Source organism: Leuciscus leuciscus (assembly GCF_965113295.1).
Source record: "Leuciscus leuciscus genome assembly, chromosome: 12".
Classification (NCBI taxonomy): domain Eukaryota; kingdom Metazoa; phylum Chordata; class Actinopteri; order Cypriniformes; family Leuciscidae; genus Leuciscus; species Leuciscus leuciscus.
Genome location: NC_138736.1, coordinates 19211624 through 19228035, shown reverse-complemented (window position 1 = coordinate 19228035; position 16412 = coordinate 19211624). Strand labels below are relative to the sequence as shown.

General features: G+C 38.0%; 2 long non-coding RNA genes across 2 annotated transcripts in view; both read right to left on the bottom strand.

The window, feature by feature from the left end:
• The window catches only part of LOC309511575, a 202016-nt gene that overhangs the window by 113265 nt on the left and 72339 nt on the right, over positions 1-16412 (bottom strand). The window lies entirely within an intron of this gene.
• LOC309511462 lies at positions 3226-14913 on the bottom strand. Its single transcript, XR_014210644.1, has 3 exons — positions 14643-14913; positions 13144-13187; positions 3226-3621 (listed from the first exon to the last, which is right to left on the bottom strand). It is a non-coding gene; the product is annotated as an uncharacterized lncRNA (long non-coding RNA).

Genomic DNA, 16412 nt, shown 5'->3' with positions numbered 1-16412 from the left:
GGTTCACCTCAAAGTGTGCTCAGCAACAGCCCATTAACTGATCTAAAAAACTGATCCAACTAAGACCAAAATCATCAATCTTAACTCTTTAGATTTTGCAGCCAATATTTTGGTACTTTTTTATTTTATTTTTTTATCATTGTACTCTTTGAAGAAAGAAGCATGTCAAGACAATTGCTTACATTGAAATAACTTGTGTATTTTTTGCATATCTACTAAATTTGTGGAGTGGAACAAAACAAACACGGAGCAACTTAAATAGCCTTTAAAAGGCAGGGACCATTTCTATATTTATTTTCATCCAAGCAACTCTGCATTCAAGATGTACAGATACATTTTCTCAGTATGCACATTCCCTGGTAATCAAACACATGATCTTTGCATTGCTAATCCCATTGCATTTGCATTGCTAATAATTCCAGATCATCTTCAGGAATGGTTATTGTTGCTTTTTGAATGAGATCTGATTTTCTTTTTGGCTACCTTGAAAGACAGAATGCATCCTTGTGAGAATTGAGATGTGCTGTGTTCTTGTTGCTCAACTGACCGTCCCAGCACCTTAAGGCGAGTTCACACTGCACAATTTTAGCCCCGATTTTCACTCGCCGACTGGTTTTGCGAGATCGCAGAGAAGTGACCGAAATCATAGGCAAATCGGTGCTCGTTCATGCGAGTGACAATCACGCAGTGGAAATTATCAAAGACGCGATCTGAGAGAATCGCAGAGAAGTCGCTGACTCCTGTGAGATATTTGGCATGCTAAATATCTGGACCTGTCGGCGATTCAAAATCCTGCTGTGTGAAATGTGTTCAGACTGAAAATTACATCGGCGATGACCTACAGCCTGACCTAAAGACTATTACCTGTTCCTAAAAAAACTGGTGCTGTTGATAACAATGATTTCAGACCAATTGCTATAACATCTGTAATTATGAAATGCCTGGAGAAGTATGTGGTGTCCAGAATGAAATGTAATGTAAATTCATTATTAGATCCATTTCAGTTTGCTTATAGGGAGGGGAGAGGGACTGTTGATGCTGTTAACACTGTCACTCATTTGACTCTTCAACATCTAGAAACCTCTAATAATTATTCACGAATGCTCTTTGTAGATTTTAGCTCCGCCTTTAATACGCTTCAGCCGCAGTTACTCCTGGGTAAGCTTGTAATGTCAACCCTTTTATTATTAAGTGGCTCTTTTCTTTCTTAACCAATCGAACTCAATATGTAAAAGTAAATAATACACTCTCTGATGTTAAATCTACTATTGGTGCGCCTCAAGGTTGCGTATGCTCTCCCATTCTGGTTACTCTATATACAAATGAATGCTCTAGTTTAAAGGGACAATGTGTAGCTTTTTAGGTATTTTATTATCTAAAATCTATATTTTTATTCATAAATATGCCCTCAATGGTGTACAAATACCTATGCCAATGTTCAGACTAATCCTCGTAAACGAAGAATTTATTATCTTTATATACATGGGACGGGTAAGTCCACGGAGGCTTCCATGTAGTTCCGCCATCTTGAAAAACTATAATAGCAGAGAGGGACAAAAAGTACTAGGCCAACGCGTTTCCACAACGCGTTTCGTTTAGAGCCAGCGTCACGTGACTGAAGCCAGCAGAAGCGGAGGAGCAGAGCAGTGAGAGGCGCTTGTCACTGCCGCGGCAAGTTTAAAAGGCTGCACTGCACGGTTATTTATACACCGTTCATTCATACATACATATGAGTCACAGGATAAGGAGTCCTCGTCGTCGAAAAAGTCCAAAATAGATCGTAAAAGGAAACGTGACCGGAGATTACAAAAACAAGGGTTACTGTCAGGATAGCTAATGCAGGAGAAAGCTTTCAAAAGAGACCCTGAAGTTGCCTGCTTTCTTCTCGACAGGTAAGTCAATGTTACAGTCTTAATTACAAGCTTTTTTTTTCATTGCTTGGTTGTGTACTTTATTATATAGACAGTCGAACATTTATAGTTAAAAGTTAAACAGGCTCTTTGATGAATAGCAGCTATTGAGTAAAGTAACGTTAGAGAAGGCTCTGATGATGATGATATCTAACAATGCACATACTTCAAAAAATATAACGAGTAAAGAAGGCATTACTACTGATTACCATAGTTAATGTTTTTGACAGTCAGTAGTTCATACTGTAACATTCTTTTTTTCGTTGTTTCAAGTTTCAGTTTGTTTTAAATAACAAACATGTTCACCCGAAGAAAAACTCGAAGTGCTATTATAAGACATCCTGTCATAGCTTTTAGGTACATAACGGCTACCGTAGATGCAACGCGCATTTGAAAAAGTGAGGCGCTGGAGAGCATTATTCGTTTGAATGCAAAATACAATTTCACCACTAGATGGGAGAAATTCCTACACACAGTCCCTTTAAATAAGAATAACTATATTATCAAATACTCTGATGACACTGTGATATTGAGTCTGTTAGGGAAAGATCATGATATATCAGCGTATCAGTTGGAAATTGAGAATTTTGTGCGGTGGTGCAATTTAAATCATCTTATTGTAAATGTTTCAAAAATGAAAGAAATGATAGTGGATCCAAAAAGATTAGGTGATTACAGCCCAGTTATCATTCATGATAATATCATTAAGCAGGTGGATACCTATAAGTATCTAGGTGTGGTCATTGATTGTTAATTTACTTGGAAAGCCCACATTGATTATCTTTGTTCAAAATTCCAGCAACGATTGTATTTTTTTGAGAAGACTTAGGCTGTTTGGTTTAAATCAGAGAATTATGCAATTATTTTATTATGCCATTTTAGGTAGTCTTTTAAATTATGGGATGCAAGCTTGATATGGCAATCTTTCGGTACAATTAAAATCACAGCTTGCACGTATTGTTAATACTGCAATGAAAGTTATGGGTGTAAGAGAGTATACATCACTTCAATCAATTTATGAATCTTTGGTTTTTAAGAATGCACAGACAATAGTGAGTGATTCAAGCCTTGTTTTATTTCCAAAGTATCAGCTTCTGCCATCAGGGAGACATTATAGAGTCCCACTTTGTAAGAGTAACCGTTACAAAAAATCGTTTATTCCTGTATCTATTAATATCCCAAATAGCAAGATTTAATCATTGTTATGTATTTTTTTTCTTCTTCTCCTTCTTTCTTTTTGGTTGTGTGTGTAGTATGTATGTTTACCCCCAACTCTCTGCAGAACACACAATCCTTGCTACCCGTGTCTAACCATTTCTTCCAGCATAATCTATTTTCCTTTTTCTCCTTTTCGCTGAAAATCAGCGCACAGACAATTTGGATCGCAAGCTTCTTGCGAGCTATCATTTTAATAACAACTTCAGTCTTGCGCAAGAACTCCGGTCTCACGCACGCGTGATCTTGCATTATTTCCTTATCACTTCTCGCGTGTGTTTGGTTGTGAAACGTAGTTTGCGGACCAGACAGAAGTTGTCGCCGATTCTTTCTTTTGTAAAGTGAAACCCCCTGTCGCCGATCCATTGTGCAGTGTGCACACAGCAGCAACTGAATGTTACCCCAGATAGTCGTGCAGTGTGAAAAGAACAGTGACCCGACTACTTTGAAAATTGTGCAGTGTGAACTCGGCATTACTCTCCTGTCCTTCAGTGATCTAGGAAGAAAAACAAACAAACAAAAAACAGATAATGAATCTGATTGTTGTTGTTTTTTGCACGTTACGCCCAAAACACACCTATTACTCATTGAAAGAATAAGGACAATCCTTTTAGACCCTGCACTGGGCGCTCAGACCATTTTTCCTGTCGTTAAACTAGCAAAAGTGGATTCGGACACAATCCCTAAGTGCACTTGCGCCGTGCGCTTTAGACCATGCGCTTAGATTGTTAAAATAGGGCCCAATATGTGTTTCTGTTAGTGGAAGGAACCAGTGTGCCACTTTGGGGTTTGCGATCCTTAGCTTCAGACAGCTGAACCATAAACGTTGGCTCAAACCTCAAGAACTTCACATTTTCTTGTTAGGGCTGTGTCTTTACTTTCTGTAGTGGCTTACAAATATTCTGGATAGGATGGGAAAGATCTTTCTCAGAAGTTCCAGGATTTTCCCATACTGTCTCTGATAAATCTGGGAAGTAAAGTGTATATTACAGTCAGGTGCATGGAAGACCACCTTAAGGAGATTTAACACTATTTCTTCCTCTTTAGACCATGAAACCTTTCTAGATATCCTTATCTAGCAATGATACTGTAACCCTAATCCTGGCCTTACAGTCCAAGGAAAACAAGTTACTCTGTCTTTGTCCTAGGTTGAGGAAAGTCCTTAAGTGCTTCCACTTTCTTCCCCTGGGATCCTTCCTTCACCCTTCACATGCACTTGATCTTATTGCTGTTGCCAGGAGCAATTCTGGAAAGTCTCAGCTTCACAATTCATCAAAGAAAATAACATATTTTCTTCGGTCATACTTCAGCCAGGTTCTTAAATGCAACCTTCAGAATAATACCAATGCATTTTAGATTGTAATATCCAACTTCTCAAAAGACCCCAAGCCCAAACATACTTTAAAATTACTTTAAAATCTTCTGAAGTATCCACTATGAAGACTGGACCTAAATTAAATTTTAAACTTGTGGAGATAGATGAAATCAGCAGTAGGAAGAAGGCACCCTTCAAATTGGAGAGAAATGTAACAGTTTGGACCAAGAAGAACAAGCCAAACCCTTAGGATAGAAATGCAGGTTTAGGTACCAAGGTTTCATATGATGGTTTAGAATGATCTGATGTGACAAAATTATTCAACTAAGTGATAATAACCTTGTTATAAGGGTAGTTCAAGGGTAGTTTTCTTCACAAGGCTTGCAAAATCAGTACTGTCTAAACACCCACATGTTTGTAGATAAGAACTTAACATTTCATCCCAAATCAGCCGCAGGCAGAGGTGTAACTTTGTGAGGTGACAATGGCTTGTGCCGTGCCAGAGCAACAGGAAATAAAGACAGGCCTATTTTCAGAGATAAGATGCTACATTGTTGAGCAATGGAAACGTAGGTGGTTTTCCATTTGTGCTGTGAAATTGGAGCCTTCTTGCAGTTGGGAAATTGAAAACCTTTCCAAAGAAAGCAATATGTTTTAGATACCATCAGGGAATTCTTGCGGAACAACCCAAGTAGTTTTTGTCATGTTTTACAAATTGGTGGTTTGTTCTAAGCAAACCAACGACAAAAATAGTCTCATTTTATATTAGGCCTATGTGTCTTTAACTGTTATGCACTTACCTTAAAATGTATTCTTATACTTATTGTGTCCATATTGTTTTTTTACACTGTAATTTCATTTAAAGTAACTGCCTGTTCTTACATCTGTCATTGTATTTACTGTTGTAAATATTGATCTTATTTTGCACCTCACTAGGTGCAAATAGTAGTATACACTGTTATTATAGCACAATAGTAACATATCGCATTTTTAAATGTTCATTCATTAATTTTCAAAGACTGTGACAGTGAAGAATAAAACAATGGGGAAAAGAGGTCTTCCTATTTCATATTCATGCAATGCACTATGTTTATTTGGTGTCCTACCATAACACTAACCTACACAGTAAGTTAATTGTATCAAATACTCTAACACAGACTAGTACTTAAAGGCACGTAACAATATACAAAATTCAGACCCTAAACAGATAAAAGCTTCTGTGTCCTACCACAACATATTAAAAATATCAATATCAAATTTAGATGATATCTCACACAAGACCATGCTTGACCATAGTAAACCACCAGCTGTCCAACATTTCAACATGGTCTGTGCCAAGACAATGATGAACAATTCAAACTCTGCCCTGAGGACTCCCCTCAGTGAGGCCTTATGGACTCAGCAGAGTACAGAGGGCCACTTCAGACATGAAGCACCCCAGACGTTGAGTCCATCTCTGTTTCCAAAGCCTCCAGTGTTGACTGATTTGAAAATTTTTTGCTAATTTTTTTGTAAGACTCCATTCCACATGATGACTGGATTGGCAGGATTTTTCTCATTTCGGATTGGTTGATTCACTATGCACAGAGAATGGTTACCAACATCTTACCTAAAGAGGGTTAGGTCACCAATAAATCTAGATAGACAGACAGACAGACAGACAGACAGACACGCACGCACGCACGCACGCACGCACACACACACACACACACACACACACACACACACACACTCACTCACTCACTCACTCATTCCAGACAAACAGACAGACAGACAGACGGGCAGTTTTGCATCTCACTTTGCAATTCCAGCAAGTCCAGAGACTGTCCAATAACTGTCTAGAGACTGACTGAATCTCAGAGGTGCCAAGTGAATACTAACAGTACGATCTGAGCATTAATTCAGTTCTTCTCCATTGCTTCTTTAACATGGGCAGCAGAGAACTGTTTGGCCACAGTCTCCAGAAATCAATAAGCTCATTCGAATGGACCCCAAGGCTGTGATGCTAGCATTGGCACACACACACACACACACACACACACACACACACACACACACACACACACACACACACACACACACACACACACACACACACACACACACACACACACACACACACACACACACACACACACACACACACACACACACACACACACACACACACACACACACACACACACACACACACACACACACACACCTATCCTCTGCTAGCAGGAACAAGGCCAAGTATGTGTTATTCATATTTTATACCATGGTCTGTCTGAATACTCGATTTTGATTGGCTGAAAGGTGTGCAATTAACCCATTTAATGCACAAGTAGCACCAAGTCAGTTTAATCACCGTTCTATATTAATTAGCTGTTTTCATTGAAGCACACTGTAGACGTCACTAGCAAACAGAGAGTGGAGCTCACACACCAAGCGTGCCACACAAGTCCTGTCAGCTGTCAGCACCATATTGGGACACATGGCGGCTTCACTTACTACAATGGAAGAGAGTGAAGGTGCATTGTCCATATTTTTTTACAGTCTATGGCGCACACACAGAAACATTCAGGAGCACAGAAACTTGTTATCTTGTTAGGCCCTGCAATTTTTTTTAATAAAATAGCTTTGCTACTGAATCACTACATTATATATCTCAGCAACTAGGAGGTTACATGATCGCTATTTTGAAGTAATTAACCTCATAGCTTCATTGTTAATAAAGAGAGAGACGCTGAACAGATGCAGGTATGAATCTCTCTTTCTGTCTCTCTCTCTTGCCGTAACTGACAAAAATAAACATCAATTTTACCCTTCCTGTCAAATAATGCGCTGCAAACATCAATAACAGCTTTAAATTGCAATGCTGGCAAATGATCATGGTATAAGTGGGATAATCCACGGCTAGCCATGGCTTTGCGTCGGGCGGTTCTTTGCCTGCACGTTGTGATAGGGTGGCCATACATCTGGATTTTGGCCGGACAGTCCGGATTTTAAGCCCCCTGTCTGGCGTCCGGCGCAGCCTCAAGCCGGACACTCATTTGTCCTCCTTTTTGGAGATGCGCTGAATCGGCCTGAAAAAAACCCAGCTCTAGAATCTTTATTAGGACGCAGCAGCATAGCGTCTAATGCCGTAAGATCTCTGGTCAAACAAATGATTGGCTGAAAGCAGTGTGAAATAAATATCTGATATATCATTGGTTAAAAAACGTAAACAAGCCTCCACAACGTGGAGTCCACGTGCTGGCTATGTCATATCATAACGTTAACATGGCGAAACGTCAGACCTCTTTTAATCCAGAATGGACAAAAGAGCACGAATTTGGCTATGATGACCCTAGAGGTGCTGTTGTCGCCTGAGCTGCTGCAGAGGGTGAACTTCTATGTTAAGAACTGAAATGTGTATTTATTTATTTTTCACATTCATTATTTGTTATTTATGTATTTCTGTTTGTTACGATCAGGCACACTAACCGCAACATAAAATGACTGCAACGTCAGTTGGACTCGTTTTGTCTAGGGGTTTATTAAACAAAGATTAAATAAATTGCCAACAAAACAGAAAATGGGAGATCAACTAAACAAAAGAAACAATGCAGGAAGGTCGATCATTGGCGGAAGCCTTAACACTGAACAGAAGTCCAGGAATGTTATGTTTTCTGGCACTGTGCCAGATTATTTGTTTATTTATGTATTTCTTTAATTTCCAGAAGTCCAGAAATGTTATGTTTTCAGGCACTGTGCACTTTGCAAGACAGGTTCATCTTAGTGGTCAGTTTTTGAAACAGACATCACAATGTCTTGAATACAAATATACAAAATATAAAAACACAAAAACACAAAAAACTGTCACACATAGGTCTACATCAAGATATATTGTAGATCAAATTGTCTGGCAATGAATAGAGTAGGCTATTTCAGAATCACTGTATCATGATACCATCGATATGATGGACAAAATTGTATTGTAGTTGCGAGTACACCAGAGTAATTTATTCTTGCCTCACTAAATGCCGCAAAGTGTCCTCCTTTTTGGTGTTATGGAAATGGCCACCCTAGTTGTGCATTAAAATTGTTTAATGCTCAGCTAGCCGTAGATTATCCCTTACATAATTAACCAAGCCAATTAGTGGTGCAACGGATCATCATTGATCCGTGATCCGTTCGGATCAATATCTTCGGTTCGGCACTCACGTGATCCGCGGATTGATTTATGAAAAAAAAGTTGTGCGCATGTTCAGTCCACACACAGCGTGGTCATGGCGAGCGTTATGAACCGCAGAGAGCGTGACGCCTCATTCGCGCCGCAAAACCTCCAGACGTGCGTAAACGCGTCTTTACATTGACTTCACATTGAAATCACTCGCGCCAGACGCTCTATTCGCGTTTGGTGTGAACGCAGCATGGGTGACGGCGAGAGAGAGAGAGAGAGAGAAAGAGTGCCTGCGAGTGCGAGCGAGCAAGGTAATTCGTTGTCAAATATGTTTAAACTTAAATGAACTACATATACAAGTAGTTATGTCTCTTTGTATTAATTTGTCCTGTTATTGACATAGGCCTAATGCGCGTCATTGACAAAATGCGCAACCAGATGTTAGAATAATTCGAATATGTGTTTTTTAGAGGGAATATTCGAACGTCATTTTTGAGCAATTTTGACAGCCCTATATGACAGTGGAAACACATAAAGCATTGGTCCATGTTTAAAGGAAGGAGATGCCTTTTTATGTTGCACTTTAAGTTGTTTTTCATTAATTATGTTAAAAAGAAGATATTATGCCTTGTGCACTTTAAGTTGATTTTATAGGCCTATATTTTATTTTAATAATTTAAAAGTGTTAATAAAATTTTTTTATTTTTTTTTGGCTGATCCGAAAAATGATCCGATCCGTGACTCTGATCCGAGAAACGATCCGAACCGTGAGTTTTTTGATCCGTTGCACCCCTAAAGCCAATTCACACAGTCTACACATAGGATTGTAATCATACATCTTTTCCTTAAGTGGGATGTTGAAACTGGATTGGGGTTGCATGGGAAGAAGGGAGAGGATCAGTTCTGTCTCTCCTGATGAGACCCCCGGTGATCATAGTCAAGGTTAATCGATGGAAAACAGGACTTATTAGGAACTATTGTAAAGATCGGATATAAAAAAATTAAAAAGCAACATGTAGCTCAAAGCAGATCACATGCAAAACTTATGAGTTGCACACCTAGACAGCATTTACTGTGTCTTAGGCAGGCTCCTGATGCAAATGCTAAACAGTTAGGCTGTAACAATATGGTGCAACTTTGCTGCCTTCTAAAATACCAGGTTTTGGACAAAGCAGCATTGTATAACAATTCCAGAACACATTGCAACAAGCTCAGTGTGAAAACAGTAGCTCAGGAAACACCTCTTCACCATAACTTAAACGTACACTATGGAATTTTTTCTCCACTAGGGGTCGCTAACATATTTACAATAACAAAGTTTGTTATTGCACTAACACCCTAGTTTGATGACGCAACATTTGCTAAGAATTATGGATCTTGTCGTCAACGTCAAGCCGACCGATCTAATAATGTTTATGGATGACTGAATACATCGATGCTTTTATCATGACTGTGATCTGAAGCAGTTCGGGGTTGCTAAGAGACAGCTATCAGCTCCACACGCGACGCGACTCCCGCGGATATAAAAGGAATGGATTCTACCGAACTCATTCTACCGAACTACACGCAAGTGCAGAATTACAACTCACAGGTCAGTTTATTAGACAAATTAAACTTGTGAGGTAACGCAGCGTTGTTTCACTTGGTCTACCATTACACTATCACACTAAACTGCATTTGAATGTGTTGAAATGTATGTGTTAGTTTGTCTGTATGAGACTAGCAGTAAGCTAGATCAACATTAGAATAACATACAGATCATATTCTGACATTTTATCATTGTTGAACTATATAACATTGATTAGTTTTATGTAAATGTGCTCACCTGTTTAATAAAGTACATGTAGAAGCGGTCGAAGTCTCGGACGTGGAGCTCTCGTTTATATACTGTCTATGGGAGCTCTAGGCATCTCGAAAACACCGCGCTGATATTGATTCTCAGTTTAGTTCTCCTTTTTTATCCAAAGTCTGCTTGCCATGGTCCATAATGTTTGAACGAAATAACAACAGCGTGCAGATAGACATTGAGAACTACAGTGGTCCACGTCTGTCATCTTGGTTACTATCAGAGGGCTCTGGTTCATAGCTCTGGTTACCATGGCAGTACAAGCGGAAACCAGGGACAACGCGGATATGACGCCATTGACTGCGACAAAACGGAAATAAAGAAACGTGCCGTGTTTTCGAATTAAATAAAAATTTCTCCTGGTTTGAAAGTTGTTGGAAACAGTCGGGATAATGTAAGTACACAACTAAAAAATATATATAACATAGATATAGTGATTTTTGCTATTTTTAAAGCAAAAAAATTACATATTGTGCCTTTAACTAATCCACAATCAAAGCGGCAAATTTACTACCAACTTGAGCCAGCGCAAAACTTCTTTTGTTAGTTAAAAATCTATACTGTCAGGATTTACTAAAGATACACAGTGAAAAATAGGGTTATTTTTGCGGATGACCTTATTGCATATGCATTTGTAGGATTTTATCTTTAAAGGGCACCTATTATGCAAAATTCACTTTTACATGGTGTTTGAACATAAATGTGTGTTGGCAGTGTGTGTACACAACCACCCTATAATGATAAAAATCCACCCAGTGCTTTTTTTATAATACCCATAAATCATAAGCATTGTCTCAGAATGAGCTGTTCTCAGATTCGGGGCAATGTGACGTCACTTTGCACAGGCCCCTCCCACGACTGTTGATTGACACTGCAGTTTGAGCATAGACACAGTCCACCATTGTTTTGACGCTTGAGCAGCTGTAGACAAGAATGTCTCCTAAGCGATTGAGGTGTTTTGTTGTTGGATGTAAGAATGAACATAGCAGTCTTCATTTACTCTCGTTGTTACTCGAGGATGGATCTGTACCAACTGTTTGTGATCCAGCTTACAGTCTCCGGAGCGATAGGCCTAACGTTACTGATCACGGCAGAAATGAAAGTGCACACTTTATGACAGCTCATCGAGTAGTTTTACGGATATACAGTGTACGAGTTTATTAAGCACAGACTGAAAAGGTGTGTATTTACTTGTTAGATGTAACAAGTGTTTTGTGTACTTTGCTGTGTATGTTCCATGATAATGAAAGGGAGAGAGAGAGAGTTTATGGATACGACTTTAATGCTCACATCTTATACTGTGTTTATTTAGCTGCTCTTACAGTGATTTTCCGGAGTAAAAATAACGCTTCATCTTTTGTGTCATGTACAATAAACTTAATTGAACTCATCAGTATATTTTGGTCATCATTCGGCGTCTGCTACAGCAGGCTTGTATTAATAGTGGATAAAAGCAGATGACAAATAAGTTATAACCATAATTAAGCTAAACTATACCTGTTCTATCTCCATACAGTATATATTCTCTGGCTCTGTGGGCATTATTGTTTGACTCTGAGTCGAAATGAACACCGCTACTGAGAGTTTCTGTTTTGATATTATCAGATGAGATTGTCCTGGCTCTGAGCAGGAGCTCGTGAGGCTCTGCCTTTTGGGCCGGCAGCAGCCGTTCATTTGCATTTAAAGGGATACACACTAAAACGGCGCATTTTTCTGAGCCCCCAATGACAGTTTAAAAATGACAATTTAAACATGCTGTAAAAAAATATCTGTTGGGTATTTTGAGCTAAAACTTCACATACATACTCTGGGGACATCAGAGACTTATTTTACATCTTGTGAAAAGGGTCATAATAGGTGCCCTTTAAGACGCATTCATCTAATTATGTAAAAAAAGTTATCTTTCTTCTCTTTTTCTTTGTGTACTAACTTTATACTGTAAACAATGAATGTTGTTAGCTGTTTTTAGGTGACATTGTATAAAAACATTTGCTAACTGGATTTAAATGTAAATTCAACATTCAAACAATATAGTTGACAAAGTTGGAAAATTATTATTATATTTTATACTACGGGGCTTTTAAATGCTTGAATCTGATTGGTTGACGAATGTTCTAATGTGTGCAATTATTTTCAGGGAAATCAGCAAATTATTCCTTAGATAAATGCAACGTTATAAATTCATGTAATGCAGTACCGAAAAGTATTGTTAAAAATAATCAGGTCAAAGTATTACACCCAATTTTTGTGTGTGCTGTATTTTTTGTTTGCATTATCACTTCATTGGCTTAGCAACATGTGCTGGCACCAACCTCCACTGGAATCAATTGTGAGTCGAGTGTCCAGGGTGATTCACGTGAAGTAACTATTTGTGTGGCATGCATGAATAGTCATTCAAATATGTGTTGTATTCCATGTTGATTAGTATGCCTATGTCATAAACTGCTAACTAAGTTTTGGAACAGAGGCCATAATCTATCAATTCATTTTTTATTTAAAAACCTTTGTTTGTATTCAACATGGTTTGTATTTTTTTCAGTACGTTTGACTATGGTAAAGCTGCCCCAGATGTGACCTGTAAACACAGTGATATTGAGATTTTGTCCTTAACTTAAATGAGGCATACATCCATGGCCTACAACATCCTTATTCAGTTTTATGTTGAATTATAAGAAACAGCCCCCTGTAAGACAAACAGGATTATACTGACATTGTTGCCTCTGGTGATCACTTTCCTCCATTCTCTTTGTCCATCTGCATGACAAAAAATGTAATCAGGTAATGGGGCATCCTAATGTCTGTAAATGGGAAGCAGTTGATGCAACAATGTGATTCTACCTGAACATGAACACATATGTGATAGAGAGAGAAAGAAATCAGATACAGGCAAAAATGTATAGACATGCGAAAAAACAAAAAAACATTTTCTTGAGCAAATCTTCTTGAGCACATGACTGCCAAGGTCAACCTTCAATTACTGGTTGTGTAGCTCTAAACCTGAAATTCTACCAAGTCACCCCCATTATCCAGATGCTGAAACTACACTATTAGTTCCTTATTGTATAAGCATATTGACATAAATGCTACTAATAATTTCAACAACACTTATATAGCAAAACAGAACAAGATCATTAAACTACTCATGAACCATCCATTCAGTCTGACTGATGCTTATTCTGAAAGTTCATAAGGAACAACATTTTAATGGCAATTCTTTTTTCTTTTTTTTTTTTTTTTGAGAGAGAACCAAGATAGAGGAACAATATAACTCATGCAGTTGACCTTTTAGATTCATGCAATAAGACTGTTGTATGCTGAAAGAGCCTTGATATATTTATACACCAACATTCTAATGACTCCTTTGTATGGAGAAAGACTTTTCTTTTGTCTTGAGTTAAAGATCACTTTTCTAATAAGCAATACCCTGTTGCCTACAATGGCTAAACGAGGGTAGAAGGCAGCATACATATTTGCCGACTGTAAAAATTGGTAACCTGCAATTGTTACCTTAAAGAGCTACCTGATCTAACCATTAAGATGATTTTTGTTTGTATAATTTAATGTAAATAAAGTGGCTTCATCTATAATACAATGTTTGACTTAAAAACAGTTCATTTAAAATTGTAGTTTTTTTTATTATAGTTTTTGGAAGCCTTCCCCTTTGGAACATAAACTTGTGATTACATTTAATTCTAAAACTGCTGTCTATGTAGGCAGCTCTCTAGTTTTTGGAACAACTCTTGGCCGGTTTATCTGTTCATCTCCTTATTTATCTGTTCATTTTAATTGTGCATCCGGCAATGCATTGGAGGAAGATGAGGAAACAAATCTGAGAAGGAGGAGATCTCAGTGTCAGGACAGAATGATCTTAGCTGATAAACAAGAGCTTTTGAAACCTACAGACAGAATATACAGCATATAATCAGTCAACAGTGGGATGTGCCAGTCGAGAGAACCAGTGTTAGTCATATGTGAACTCAGCATCTGCTGCAAACACCCACAAATGCAGGATGCATCTACCACAACAGATGTAAACTCACACATTAACATGCATATTGCCACCATGCATGATTCAGGTGAGCTTAAATAAATAGTTAGTCAAACAAGAAAATGGAATGTCTACGCTTCTCTTTTCAATCCAATGAATGTGGCTGTGAGGCTCCAAAAAGGACAAAAAATCACCATCAATTATTATAAAAATCATTTTACCTTGTGTGCTATTTTCTAAGTCTTCTGAAGCCATGCAATATGTCAAAACATGTAATTTTTGTTTCGCTTAGAAACATTCCTCAAAACATCTCCTTTTGTGTTCCAGAGCAGAAAGTAAGTTAAGTAACAACATGAGGATGATAAATGATGACTGAATTTTCTTTTTTGGATTAACTACTTGAAGTTGAAATATTATTCACCATGACACTGAATGAACATGTTTTGTTGCATTTGAATAAAATGACAGCAAAAGAACAGCAATATTCATAAAGTGCCCATATACAGTCCTGACCACAAATTCTCACACACCCACACAAGCAAAATAGACAGCGCTGCTCGGGCGCCACTCTGTCACGCACCCTGTTGTGTTTAAATCATTTAGTGTCACTCAAATATTGATATGGAAATCAGCACTGAGTGATCTGACAGAGTGATGGAGAGACCTTTATTTCTCTCTCACACTGTCTTTTCGCCCGTACTCACTACTCTACTGTCTACAGCCGCTCTATATTCCAGACACTGTCTGAGAAAATGAAACATTCTTTTACCAGAACTGCACTATGCTGGACAGATTGCAACTCTACAGCCTCTAATCAATTCAGATTTATTTTCAGTGAAAGTAAAAAACAAAACAAAAACTAACTTGCTTTGTCAGAACTTATTTATTATTTATGATCATCCTCAAACGTAGGGGAGACCGGGGACAGTTGCAACAGGGGATGGTTGCAACATTTCATTTTTCTCCAATCAGAAACAAGCTAGAGTGATGACACTCATACTGTACATGCACAGTTAGACCCTCCACCCACCAAGAAGACAGTAGACATATTCAACCTCTGCTGCTGCATTTATTGAACAAAACTTGTTTTGGAGTTATGAAAGTAAATCTTTTCATGATATATATTTTTGTCATACTGTCCTGAAATTTTGTATGAATTAATCAAAACTTACTTCGTTTGAATTATTGTTTTGTTGACTTCTAAGTGACATGGTTAGCATGTGTCAAAGTCAGTGTGTCTAGCAGGCACATGATGTTCTGTCATGGCTGATAGGGTCGGGGACGGTTGCAACATGTTATAAATTGCATGTTTAATAAAAGTTTGTTGCATTGCAAATTGCTCAATTCTTCCTGTCTGACACTGAAATGTGGAGGGATTGAATAGCATCTGTAACACCTGCACACTGAATCTATGTAGGCCTATGTTCTACACATGAACAAACAAAACTCAATAACTGTTATTTGATAAATATGACTAAATAAATAAATAATAGGCTACAATAATATTATTGAAATAAATAATACTATAATATTATAGTAGGCCTAAAACAGTTCATATTTTCAGAATTCTTTGCTCATTGAAACAAAAAGCTTAAGTAAATTAATGAAATTTAAGGTATTTTTAACATGTTGCAACCGTCCCTGGGTTGTGTTGCAACTGTCCCCTGGGTCGGGGTCAGTTGCAACATCTGACTTCTTCCATTCAAATAAATACTGTGAACGATATGTCATATATAATCATCTTTAAATGGTATGGGTAATTAGCAGACAGATGCAAGTTTAATATATACAAATTTGGTTGGTCTAGTCCAAATAGTCTCTGAGTAATTGAGAGAAATGCAAAAAGTGTTGCAACTGTCCCCGGTCTCCCCTACTCTATCAACCCAGTAAACTGTTAACATGACTTTCTCTATAAGAATACTGGTAAACCTAGCAATGATCCAGAACATTGTTGGAATTGCACAGCCATGCAGAGAAAACCAACTACCAAT